The 12,704-nt window shown below is 43.5% G+C and overlaps 1 pseudogene across 1 annotated transcript; it reads right to left on the bottom strand.

The window, feature by feature from the left end:
- Positions 1–4,102: 4,102 nt before the first annotated feature.
- LOC311323803 (putative nuclease HARBI1) lies at positions 4,103–7,511 on the bottom strand (annotated as a pseudogene). Its single transcript has 6 exons — positions 7,437–7,511; positions 7,187–7,288; positions 6,706–6,916; positions 5,261–5,428; positions 4,562–4,666; positions 4,103–4,468 (listed from the first exon to the last, which is right to left on the bottom strand). The product of its transcript is annotated as a putative nuclease HARBI1 (transcript).
- Between the last annotated feature and the right edge of the window lie 5,193 nt (positions 7,512–12,704).

Raw genomic sequence — 12,704 nt, 5'->3', positions numbered from 1 at the left:
ATCAACCTCAACATCTTCCTGAAATGGGTAGCACATAAATGTAGCGACTGGCTCGAGTACAGCAAAGTCTTGAAAGCGTTTGTCAAACTCTGATACAATTGTCCCAATCTGCTCTGCGAAACGCGCACTGTCAAGTTGCGCACAAGCCTTCTTTTGCATCTCCAACTCTGACGCAAGGTTTTGGAAGTTCGCCAAATCATGGCGCTGCAGTTTTGAGGACACATGTTGCAATTTTCGTTTGAAAGCATTAACTGAGCTAATCATATTGACCACGGTTTTGTCTTTTCCTTGCAGCTCTAAATTAAGATCATTCAACATGTTGGTCAGATCGGTTAAAAATGCCAAGTCTAGCAGCCACTGATCGTCATTTAGTTGGTTGTATTCTGCATGTTTAGTGACAAGGAGAAACTCTTTTATCTCCGGACAGAGCTCTCGGAACCTCTGCAGGAATTTCCCCCTACTAAGCCATCTCACATCAGTGTCTCACATCAACTAGGTAGGCTAATCAGCTCGCCGGAGAATTGCAACTGGCGCGCATGCGTGGTGAACCGTGTGTTTGAAAAGATGAGATCTCAGACTGGCATACCTGTACGTCAATCAAGTGGCAAATGCCATAGTGAGGATGGATGATAGGCTAACTTTTTTGGGGGGGCGGGGGGTGTTTATTATTTTTTTTCAATGCCATGCGATCTACCCACACTACCTTTGCGATCGACCGGTCGATCGCGATCGACGTATTGGGCACCCCTGCTTTAGACCATACAGGAGCATGGACTTGTTTGCCCACTAGATGGAGACGTTATTGTACTCTTATTCACTCTACCATGGTTTGTAGGGAGCTTTGGTCAATCATTGATACAAATAATGTGACATTAGTAGCACCAGATATGTCTGTATTTCAACATTCATTATAGGACTTTTGACCATACAGGTACATGGATTTGTTTAACAACTAGCAGTGGCGGATACAGAAAGTGGCTGATGGGTAGGCCTGGAAAAATCTGGGTAGGCCTGAGTGAAACTCATCACCGCACGTTTTAGACCTATGTATGAGCAGCCAGATGAATGGATGGAACATAACCGGGCTCGCGATAATAACAAATGTTGCATAACCCTCGTTAGTGCACTGACAGGGATACAACCACAATTAAATAACTCCCTCGCTTATCAGAGGCTTCCTAATCATAAACTTGCATGCCACGGCGGGCTGTAATCATACAAACACAAATTAAATAGCCAATAGCCTACAGTAGCCTGTCACAATTCAGAACTCCCTCGCTCACAGAGGGTGCCTGCAATCATAAACATACATGCCACGGCGGGCCAGACTCAAATATGAAACCATGGCCTACCTTATCGGTTGGTTATACAAGGCGGAGTCGTCTGGGTTTTGAATTGAAGAAACTGATGATGTCGTCATGATCCAAGGTATCTGTTAGTTCTCTTTCAAACGACAGAAGCGTCAGGTTGTTCAAGCGTCCAGTCAACATTAAAGATCTCAGGCGTGTCTTGATCCGGTTTGTTGCGGAGAAAAGTCTCTGACGGTGTAGGCCAGGGGTGCCCACACCTTTTCAGCTTGGGAGCTACTTTTAAAATGACCAAGTCCAAATGATCTACCTACATTAAAAATGCTAAACATATTTTTATATATATATATACACTGAGTATATCTTATGTTGGTATACCTTGCATACCTGCATGAACCCGTATGGCACAATACAACACAACATTTTTGGTCATTAGCCTACCTTACTCTGATGACTTGCACTGAATGGAATCAGCCAGGGTTGCATAGTCCGGGCAGTAGCTGCTGGTAGCCATCCTCAAGCAGGCCTCCAAATGATCATCAGTCATGGTGGAACGGTATTTGGACTTAATAATCTTCATGTGGGAAAAGGCTGACTCACATAAATAAGTGGAGCCAAATAATGCAGTCAAGAAGGTAGCACATTTCCTCATGTTTGGGTACTTTTCCTCTGTGAGTAAGTTCCAGAACTGTCCATGAGCCCTGGCCTTCAGCTGAATGTCAGCTTGTAGTGTCAACATCTCGTCCTCCACTCCAGACGGGTTCAGGTGAAACAGCGTTGCGATTTTTGATGCGAGTGAATCAACCTCAACATCTTCCTGAAATGGGTAGCACATAAATGTAGCGACTGGCTCGAGTACAGCAAAGTCTTGAAAGCGTTTGTCAAACTCTGATACAATTGTCCCAATCTGCTCTGCGAAACGCGCACTGTCAAGTTGCGCACAAGCCTTCTTTTGCATCTCCAACTCTGACGCAAGGTTTTGGAAGTTCGCCAAATCATGGCGCTGCAGTTTTGAGGACACATGTTGCAATTTTCGTTTGAAAGCATTAACTGAGCTAATCATATTGACCACGGTTTTGTCTTTTCCTTGCAGCTCTAAATTAAGATCATTCAACATGTTGGTCAGATCGGTTAAAAATGCCAAGTCTAGCAGCCACTGATCGTCATTTAGTTGGTTGTATTCTGCATGTTTAGTGACAAGGAGAAACTCTTTTATCTCCGGACAGAGCTCTCGGAACCTCTGCAGGAATTTCCCCCTACTAAGCCATCTCACATCAGTGTCTCACATCAACTAGGTAGGCTAATCAGCTCGCCGGAGAATTGCAACTGGCGCGCATGCGTGGTGAACCGTGTGTTTGAAAAGATGAGATCTCAGACTGGCATACCTGTACGTCAATCAAGTGGCAAATGCCATAGTGAGGATGGATGATAGGCTAACTTTTTTGGGGGGGCGGGGGGTGTTTATTATTTTTTTTCAATGCCATGCGATCTACCCACACTACCTTTGCGATCGACCGGTCGATCGCGATCGACGTATTGGGCACCCCTGGTGTAGGCCTACCAGTTAGCTCTTCAGAAGCCGGTGGCAGTGAAGGTCGCTTCGGTGGAACTTCCTCTTCAGAAGCCGGTGGCAATGAGGGTCGCTTCGGTGGAGCTTCAGCTTGTATGCTCACGTTAGCATTACACTCACGAGATGTTGAAGCTGTGGCCGTTTCTCCTTCTTCATCCCCAGGGCCCGGACACATCTCACCACGATCCTCCACTCTGTCTTTGGACAAGGCCTGGTCCAAACTTTCATTCTCTTCCAGACGTGGCTTTTTAAGAAAGCGGGTCAATGTTAGCTGTTTAGCCATCATAGCGCGCACACTGAACAACTGCCCGCCGGCGCCAATCAGGTAACGTTAACTTACGCAGTACGAAAAAGACGGTTAACGCAATGTAAACGTAAGGAAGTTGAATATTATTAGTATTAATACATACTTTTAATCATTTCCAAGACAAAACTATTCACATTCAAGGTAGTTAGTGAAAATTAAACTTTAAAAATATTTTATTTTTATTTTATTATAAAAAATATGTATTTTCATGAATCTGACTGGGTGGGCCAGCTGTCAATCTGGGCGGGCCTAGGCCCACCCAGGCCCACCCATAGATCCGCGCCTGACAACTAGTGAATGTTGCGTACAAGGGTCATGCCTCTCGATTCCAGATTGCCGGCATGCTATATAAAACCACACATTATGCTGTCTTTCTTTGGTTCATTATAAACAAACTAAGACAGAAGATTGAGGGGTCTTCTACAGGGCAATAAAGTGGGATCTCTGTATAAAAACACCTAATGAGAAGCAGGGGGCTTGATACCACAAGGGAACATGCATAATGGGTGGGGGACAACATGTTTACATGTGTACAGTACTTGTTGTTGTTGGCAACCCCGCCCCAATAGCGGACCTAGGACTACAACTGGCTCAATTGGCTCTGATTGAGAGACCTGTGCCACTGATTGTTTGATTGGTTTCCATCTGCATCGTTAGTATGTGTACAGTATTTCTAGCCTACAAGTACAGTAGCTCCCATCTTGTTCTTTGTCTGTTCCATTTGCTGTAGCTGTGGAGGTGTGAGGTGGAGAAACTGGAGTATGAAAAGAAGGTATATCAGTAAGAACGTCATTTATTTCCCGGCATGGATGACAATTCAACTAACATGTCTCTCTCTTTGTTTCTAGCAACGAGAGGACATCTGATTTACATTTCAATAAAAAGTTGTTACTTCACAAAATGCCTCCTGTTCAATGTTCATGCAAAAAATTGCTGTGTGATGGCCTCTCACAGCCCTGCCAGTAGGGTAATCCAAAGTGATGGGGTCCACGACATCAGGGGGTTGCATGGTGACCGGTGGGGCTCTCTCCTTCCTAATGCCAGCTATGTTGTGGAGTACAACACATGCCGACACAATTTGTCAGGCTCTCTCTGGGGCCACCCTGAGCCCGCGCAGGCAGCTGAAGCGGGCTTTCAGAACCCCAAAAGCCATCTCTATCCTGACCCTCGTCTTGGTAAGGGCCACATTGAATGTGTTTTGTGGCTCTGGGTTAGGATAGGGTGTCATCAAGAAGGGCATGCACGCATACCCCCTGTCCCCAAGCAGCACTCCATTGAAAAGCCCTGAAGGTGAAGAGGAATATTGCCATGGTCAGTATCGCACATGCATTGTGGGAAATAACATGAGAAACACTATGTAGGCTACAGTTGCCATACCTTGCTCAAACTTGTGGCACAGTGTAGACTCCCTAAAGATCCAGGAGTCATGCACTGACCCAGGCCACTTCGCATCAAGGCTGGTGATCATGCCGTTGTGGTCACATCATCTGCAAAAGTATTTGTGGTTCACAACATAAGACCATAGAATTAAAAGTGAATGTAGCATGTGCATTTGACTGAATTACTGCTACATGTCTGCTGACTATTTATTATTGAATGAACACAGGGACTGCACTAGACTGTTGATGGTGTGTGTGGGGGGGGGTATGATGGTTCCTTTTTTGATATGATGTGATGATGTATAGTTGTTCTGTGCTGCTCCTGTTGACACTAATTTGGTTGTACATGTGCTTTTCTCATAATGACATTGAATTGAATTTGGAAGGTGGGGGTGATATTTATTGATGTGAATATTTCCATATGTGCCATGAAGGAGTTAACTTTCATCAGCTCCTACAACAATCATATCAAGGAATGAGTAGGCCAAATACTGAAGTGTCTTTACCTGCACATTGATGCTATGAAATGACTTCACATAATCCCCCTCATTTTCTCCAAGGGTGGCGGAGATTGGGATATGTGTGCAGTCTATAGCACCGATCACTCTGGGGAAACCTATGCAAAGAGTGGGCAGCATTGGCTACAACAGTAAACGTCATATTGGTTTACAGTAGGCTATATCAAGTAGGTTCTTACCTGCCATTTCATAAAAGCCCTCTTTTATGGACTGCATGGGCAAGTGGCCTGGGAAGGTCACAAACGCGTCAAGCAGCTTGGTAAGGGCAACGACCACCTTGCGTATTGCGCGACAGACCGTGTTCTTACTCAGGCTTTCTGCATCGCCGACAGCATCCATGTAGCTACCTGTAGCAAGAAACCGCAAAGCAATACATACAGTCTGTGGGACTGTAAGCGCATGACTTGACTGTAGCTGGGTGTTTCTCAGAATAAGGGCCGAATTGGGTTGTTGGAATCTTGTAAAATGAAGTTACAAATATGAGTAATTGGTATATATCAACTCAACTGTCCTTTTGAGAGGAATAACATTATTAACTTGGTTGAGACCATAAATTGAAGGAATTTATTCATTTTGGTTGGTTTTCTGACTATGCCAGGAAAATGTGTCATTACCATCACATCCACTAATTAATGGAGAAACTATGAATTAAATGATAAATCTGTACTTTTTAGACATTTTACAGATTCAAATAATGTCTACCTTATCAAGTACTTAATAAAGTTACTGAATTGTAGTTGAAACATGAATTATAGTGACTTTTGCGTCATCCTTCTTGATCAGTTACTCGACCCAGGCATGAAATATGACTTTATATTGAATAAATGGCGAATATTAAAGGCATTGTAATATAGTGGTAATTCAGACTATCCAACATCTTGAAATAATATAGAATTGTTGCATATTATTTTAATTTACCATAATTTAAGTTAAAATATTGGCAGTGTGATGGTGATGACAATGCCGTTCTGGTAATGACCCTTTGTTCTGGTGATGACAAATGCAGATGATACTAACCTTTGATCGTAATTTGATGTAAGTTTGTAGTAGTATAATTCAAGTTTAAGTGACTTTCAGTCAAAACACCAGATAGTAATCTGTTCACATTTATTTGTTAAGCCCAAGCATGTCATAAATGCAATTTCTTAAAAAAACAAAAAACAAGTGCATCCCATTCTTTGTGAACAGGATTTGTACATCAGTCAGTCAGAACGATTCAAAATCATGAACATCAAATTGATCTCCCATAAAACAAACTTTCAAAATTCATAGTGTAACCACAACAAAATTAATCTTACCTGTGAACTACACTTAGTTTATTTGCCTGAAATTGCAATGTAAAACTATAAGTGCATCCTTAGGGTGAAATTTTTGATTTTTCAAGTCAGTTAGACACACTAGACATCCAACCTCTCTGCCATCATGGATGAAACTTCATTCCAGACAGAAACATCCAGCATCTTATGCCTCTTAGGGACTGGTTTAGCCTCTGGCACGAGCCCAAGCATGTCTTCATACCTGGACCAGATAATGTCGTCCCTTGCAGGCCAAAAAAAACGATTGACACCAATCCTGCTCATTGTTTTAACCTGGACACACTCATCATCGACATCCTGGATCACACCTGGGTAAATATCACCATCATAGGAGACCACACACCATTCTCCTACTAAAGCCATTGTTATTTCTTTATCTGTAATAACCATTCGATGGCGTGGCTGTATCTCCAGCACAGGTCCTGCTGATGTGCTTGGCCCTGGGTTGGGTGGAGGCCTGACCACAGAGGGGCCCAAGTGGAGGGGTTCCTCTAGGAAGGTAGCATCACCCATCTGAATCTGGGGAAAGCAAATGGGTTTAACATTATGCTGGCGTGGGTTCTCCACCAGGTGTGTTTACACTGACTGGTTTTTGACTACTACTACTGATATGGACTCACTGACCTATCACTAATTGCTATAGCCCCAAATGCAATGCTATCTAGAAAGTGTGTGAGGACTCTGAGCAACCTTAAAAAAGCAAGAGCCGGAGGAAGTTGCTGAGATGAGATGACCAGTGTGAAATATGGGTGTAAGGGGCTCCCTGAGGATGGTCATGCAACAGCTTACCGGTATGGAAGGGAGCCAGGGGGCATCAGGGGTGATGATGGGGAGCAGGGTCCTCAGTCTTGTGTCCTTCTTCATGTTCTTCCTCTCCTCATGACATTCAACCTGTGGAGTTAGAGGTGAGAGAGAGAGTGAGTGTGTGTGTGTGTGTGTGTGTGTGTGTGTGTGTGTGTGTGTGTGTGTGTGTGTGTGTGTGTGTGTGTGTGTGTGTGTGTGTGGTCGGTTCCTTTTTTTGTATTGCTGAACAGTTTACCTCTTTGTTGAGGACCTCAGATTCTGGAGCATCTTCAGGAGCCGAACAGAAACAGCTCAGGATCTTCCATTTCATTTTCAATATGTCCTTGCAGTTCTCTGTTGCTCTTGTCCCTTGCTCTCTTCCTCTGCTGATTAATTTTCCTCTTCTTTTAATTTAATCTCTTCTTTTCTTGTCTGTGTTCTCGTGGGCTCATCACAGTAACCGATTTCAATTTTCCTGCATCCCTTCTTTTACAATATCTTTCTCTCTCTCTCTGAGAGTTCAATTGATTTTTCTCTGGATCATTTTTTATCTGTCTCTGTAAGCTTTTGCTCGTTGACTGGCTGTTTTTGGAGCCATGTCACACCTAAACTCAAAAATGTCACTTTATTTAATGAATAAATGAATGAATATATATCCTTCTATATAAATATTATAAACAAATGCATATTTATATTATTTCTTTCAAGATGCTATTAAGCATGAAATCAGAATAAATGTATGTGGCGTCATCACCATCACAACGTGTCATCACCATCACAAGTTGTGCCGTGATGGTGATGACATTTTTTCAAATTTTCCCTCCAAAACAAGCAGCTAACTAGAAACTGGCTGTCAAATAGCTAGCTACATATGATTTACACTGAATTACATGTAAAAGTGGTAAAACATCATTCACATTCATTAAATATACAGAACTACAACGTATACAACGGCACTTATTGTATTATATTATATTGCACTGTACTTTAGATTGTGATTCTTGCACTTTGCCTTCAGCACTAGATTATGCTCTTAGTCACTTGTTTTAGAAAGAAGATGCACTTGTGAGTTCTGGCAAGTAGTAGTACATTGGCTCTTCCTACGTTAAACGCAATTATTGTTAGTCGCTTTGGATAAAAGCGTCTGCTAAATGACTGTAATGTAATGTAATGTAATATATGGTAATGACGCCTAATAAGTGTACAAGCCTATCACAAAGAATAAAGGTTAGATTTACTTACTTCTCTTGACAGTAAGACAGCAGTCTTTTTGCTTGACAGCAAAGAGCTCCTCTATGACCTCAGGTTACCATGGTTACCAAATAAACATTTGTTCAAAAAAAGGCTGTACAGTGCATTATGTACAGCGTGATGGTGATGACTGCGATATTGAGGGACAGGTAGATAATCAACAAAATCAAGTACAAAATGGATATGTATGATTAATGTGTGCATGCAATATATTAGTTTAAGTAACATTGAAGTAATTTATATTAAAAAATATATACATTTATAACAAATAATGTGAGAGATATGGCAATACCTTTGAAAAGTCTGGGTTGGGGACAATACCAAAACAGCACATTTTACCACAAAACAAAACATAAAATGTGCTAAAACCATGGGCTAGAGAAACCATAAAAAAAAGTTATAGGTTTGTTTTTGTCTATACTAACTAATGATATGTGAATTTCTTGTGTAAATTCTGTGTTTATTGAAAATACACCCTGGGGACTGAAATTAGCCCGAATTCTGAGAAACACCAAGCTACATGTGGCTCAAGCAGCTGACAGATATAAATGATCCCTTCTGCCGAAAATCGGTATCTTTCATATAAATAGTCATCCGAAAACTCTAATGGGTTTTGTCTGTTCTTAAATACTCTCGCCTTCCTTAGAGACCCTCTAACTATTCGCGCACCGAGCTCCACGGGATCCTCTAAGAAAGGAGAAGCCATTTTCCGCATGTATTGACTGGTTGATACCGGTGTTTTTATAGCGTCGAGCCGTAATCTGGAACTTAACCTGCCACCGAGCAGGTTAGCTCGCCAGCATAATGGCGATATAACGCGGTGAAAAGAGATCCACCTTCGTGATACGGATGAACCAGTCTTGAACCTGAAGTTATCGCGCTAACCCCGTAATCCAGCTTCGTAGTACAGCGCTCAGCTAATGACCAGCTAAGGTTTGTAGCTGGTTCTAGCTGGATTTTCCAGAAGGGTTTGAGCGCCATCTAACCTGTATTGAGGTCATTGTGTCACACATTGGGCACAATTTGATATAAACCACCCAGCGGCCACGGGGAGCTGTGTGCACATTTTGAATGGGCACTGTGGCACCTAGTATCAAGTACCCCCAAATAGCAAACATGTAATTTAATGCTTTATAAATGTTCTTAGCTGTTAGACAAACATACTCCAGGAGCTTGTTCGATCGCCTTGTTGAGAGGAAGAATGAGGAGGAAGCAGGGAGGCAATGGTCCCATTTTTATAGTCTTTGGTATGACTCGGCCAGGGATCGAACCCACAACCTCACAGTCTCTGGGCGGACACTCTACCACTAGGCCACAGAGCTGGTATATAACAACCTCACCCCTCTCTAGCGTACTGTACCTACTATTCCACCACAGCATGTGTGTACATAAGGCTGCATCTCCTTTCTCTTCCTCTTCTGAGGGAACACTTGTTGACGTCCCCTCATGGATCTGAAAGGGATGAACAGGTATAAGAAAGTGTCAGATCACTCTAAATAGCCATTGCATGTGTGGGCACAAGTGGACAGTTGAGGGTGAAGTGTTATGAACTGTTGGGAAAAGCTGCCCTGACTGACCATCCGCCAACAAGGCATCGCAACGTTTATTAGGGGGCCAAGCACCAAAGGTTCGTTCGTTCTAATGACAAGACTGCCGCTACAGTGGTAAACCACATGGGGTCCCTCAAGGGAAATGCTAGGCCCTCTGTTAGAAACCTGGGTGTCTTCTTTGATCAAGCTATGCACTTGGACAAACATGTCAAATCCCTAACGCGTTCCTGTTTTTTCCACCTCAGAAATATTGCCAAACTCCAATTCATTGTATCACATACTTGCATTTATTTCATCACGACTTGACCACTGTAATTCACTGTTTACCTGCCTCAACAAATCCTCTGTGGGACAACTTCAGCTAGTCCAAAATGCTGCTGCAAGACTACTCACTAGGTCAAAGAAGACATGCCACTTCACCCCCATCCTGGCCTCCTCGCATTGGCTCCCAGTTCACCTCCGGATCCAGTTCAAAGTCCTGGTGTTCACCCACCGAGCTCTTCACGGACAGACCCCGGCCTACATCTCAGAACTTTTACACCCTCACTCTCTGTGTCGGTCTCTGAGGTCATCCGACCAGGGTCTCCTGGCGGTGCCCCGGACCAGACTAAAAACCCAGGGTGACAGAGCACTTGAGGCGGTGGCACCAAGACTCTGGAACGCTCTTCCCCAGGCCCTGAGAGAGCCATCCACTGAACTCATGTTCAAAAAACTTCTTAAGACACACATGTTCAGGCAGGCCTTCGGCCATCTATAACGCCTTGCTGCTCGCAATGTTGTTGTTTTTTTTCTGTTCTGTTTCGTTTTAATTTTGTCTCGAGTTGTATTGCCATTTTAATTTATTACTGTAAAGCACTCTGTGCATCCGTGCTGTGAAGAACGCTATATAAATAAAGCTTACTTACTTACTTACTTACTACAATATAAAAGTAAATTAATTGCAGATGCATCCATACATACACTTGGTTCCCTCTGGTATTCAGGGCCTCAAAGATGAGCGTCAGGATAAACTTGTAATACTTCATGGGGTGGCACAAAGCAGGGAGTAGCATGTTACCAAACAGTCTCACTAGCAAACAGATACCAACACAAGGAGGCAACCGACACCAACCCAGAGAAGACAAACTCTGGATCCTCCCCAGCTCCCACTGAAACTGTCTTTCTCTCTCTTCCTCTACAAGCTACCTGTCTTTCTCCTCAAGCTCAAATTGCTGCTCTCTCCCTCTCTTTCCTCTGCTCTACCCACAGAGCCACTAGAGAAAATTGCTCTTTCAGCAATGCTATCAAATCACTCCTTGTCATAGGGGAGGCCTCCATTGTGCCACGCGCTTTAGCCAACTCAGCTAGCCATGATGACCCAGTAAGGCTTATGAACTGCCATTTAGTAAGCTGATGCAGAAACGCGCCCGCAGAAGCCAAGGAGGCCCTTCCTACTGTAGGTCCGCAAACACCAGCCATAGCTGCTCCCCCTAGCATCCAAGCTAGCACAGTACTCTGCTGGTCTGATTCAAAAAAAAATGACAGGGGGGGTCTTTATTTTGCCATACAGTGACAAACGCATTACATAGTGAACGGCGACACGGCACACACACACACATGCAACTTTCGGGGGCCGCTGGTGGAAACTGTTCCCTGTTTTTATCACATCCCAAGCCTACCTCTCCCAGGGGCAGCCAGGAGCAGTGGGCAGCCATCGTTCATGGCGCCCGGAGACCAAGTCCAAGTACTCAGTCCACGTCCTGGTCAGGCACCGGATGGTGATCAGTGGACAGCTCTGCCCCTCTCTTTACCCGAGTGTCCAAAACACATGGCCTCAGATCAGATGATACGATAACGAAATCGATCATCGACCTTCGGCCTAAGGTGTTCTGATGCCAGGTGTACTTGTGGGCATCCTTGTGTTCGAACATGGTGTTTGTTATGGACAAACCGTGACTAGCACAGAAGTCCAACAACAAAGATAATAAATCTAGTAATTATATTCCGTAAACTGAGGCATGTTTAAATTATTTTATTGTGAGCTCACAAGGTATGTCTGATCTCCAGAGCAGGGATATCAGAGTACAAATGTGTGGTCAGAAAACAATGAGTCTCATACCTCAGCCAAAATGACCTCATCTTAAGACCTCCTCCTTATCTCTCTGGGCTAGTGGAAAGGGCTCTCCCCCTCCCCCCACTTAACATTCTTGAAGCTCACAGACCTGCTCCCACACACCACAAAACACTGAATTTTCTTCCAGGAACACAAGGTGATATTTCCCCTACGCTGCCCAGGGACATTTACAACAGCTCGCCAAATACCACCAATAGGCCGTTCACACCTCTCATATTGAAATGAATGGAATGCACAAGAACAAGAGCCCTGGATCAGGTCCAAATCCAGCCAGCTTGCTAATAACACCACCAGTTAACATTAGCTAGCCAACACCAGATATAAATCTAACCAGGCAGATATGAATAGGCTACAGCAGGATCTTGACTAGTCTAATGCTAGAAGGCCATAAACGCAAATGAAAACGGATCATGGATCCCTTTACCTGCCCCAAGTCCTCATTTTACCATACTTTGGAAAGTACCCTAACACACCCTATAGAACATCTCATCTATGGGCTGCAAGGATTGAGTCTGAGAGAAATAATAATAGGCACAAATCCTTATTAAATCAATTTTAATCCATTGCTTTTATCTATACCAAGATTGATTATGCTCTCCTAAACCTATAA

This window comes from Borostomias antarcticus (genome assembly GCF_949987555.1).
Source record: "Borostomias antarcticus genome assembly, chromosome: 1".
NCBI classification, from domain to species: domain Eukaryota; kingdom Metazoa; phylum Chordata; class Actinopteri; order Stomiiformes; family Stomiidae; genus Borostomias; species Borostomias antarcticus.
The sequence above is the reverse complement of the archived record's forward strand: the minus strand, read 5'-3'. Positions and strand labels throughout refer to the sequence as shown.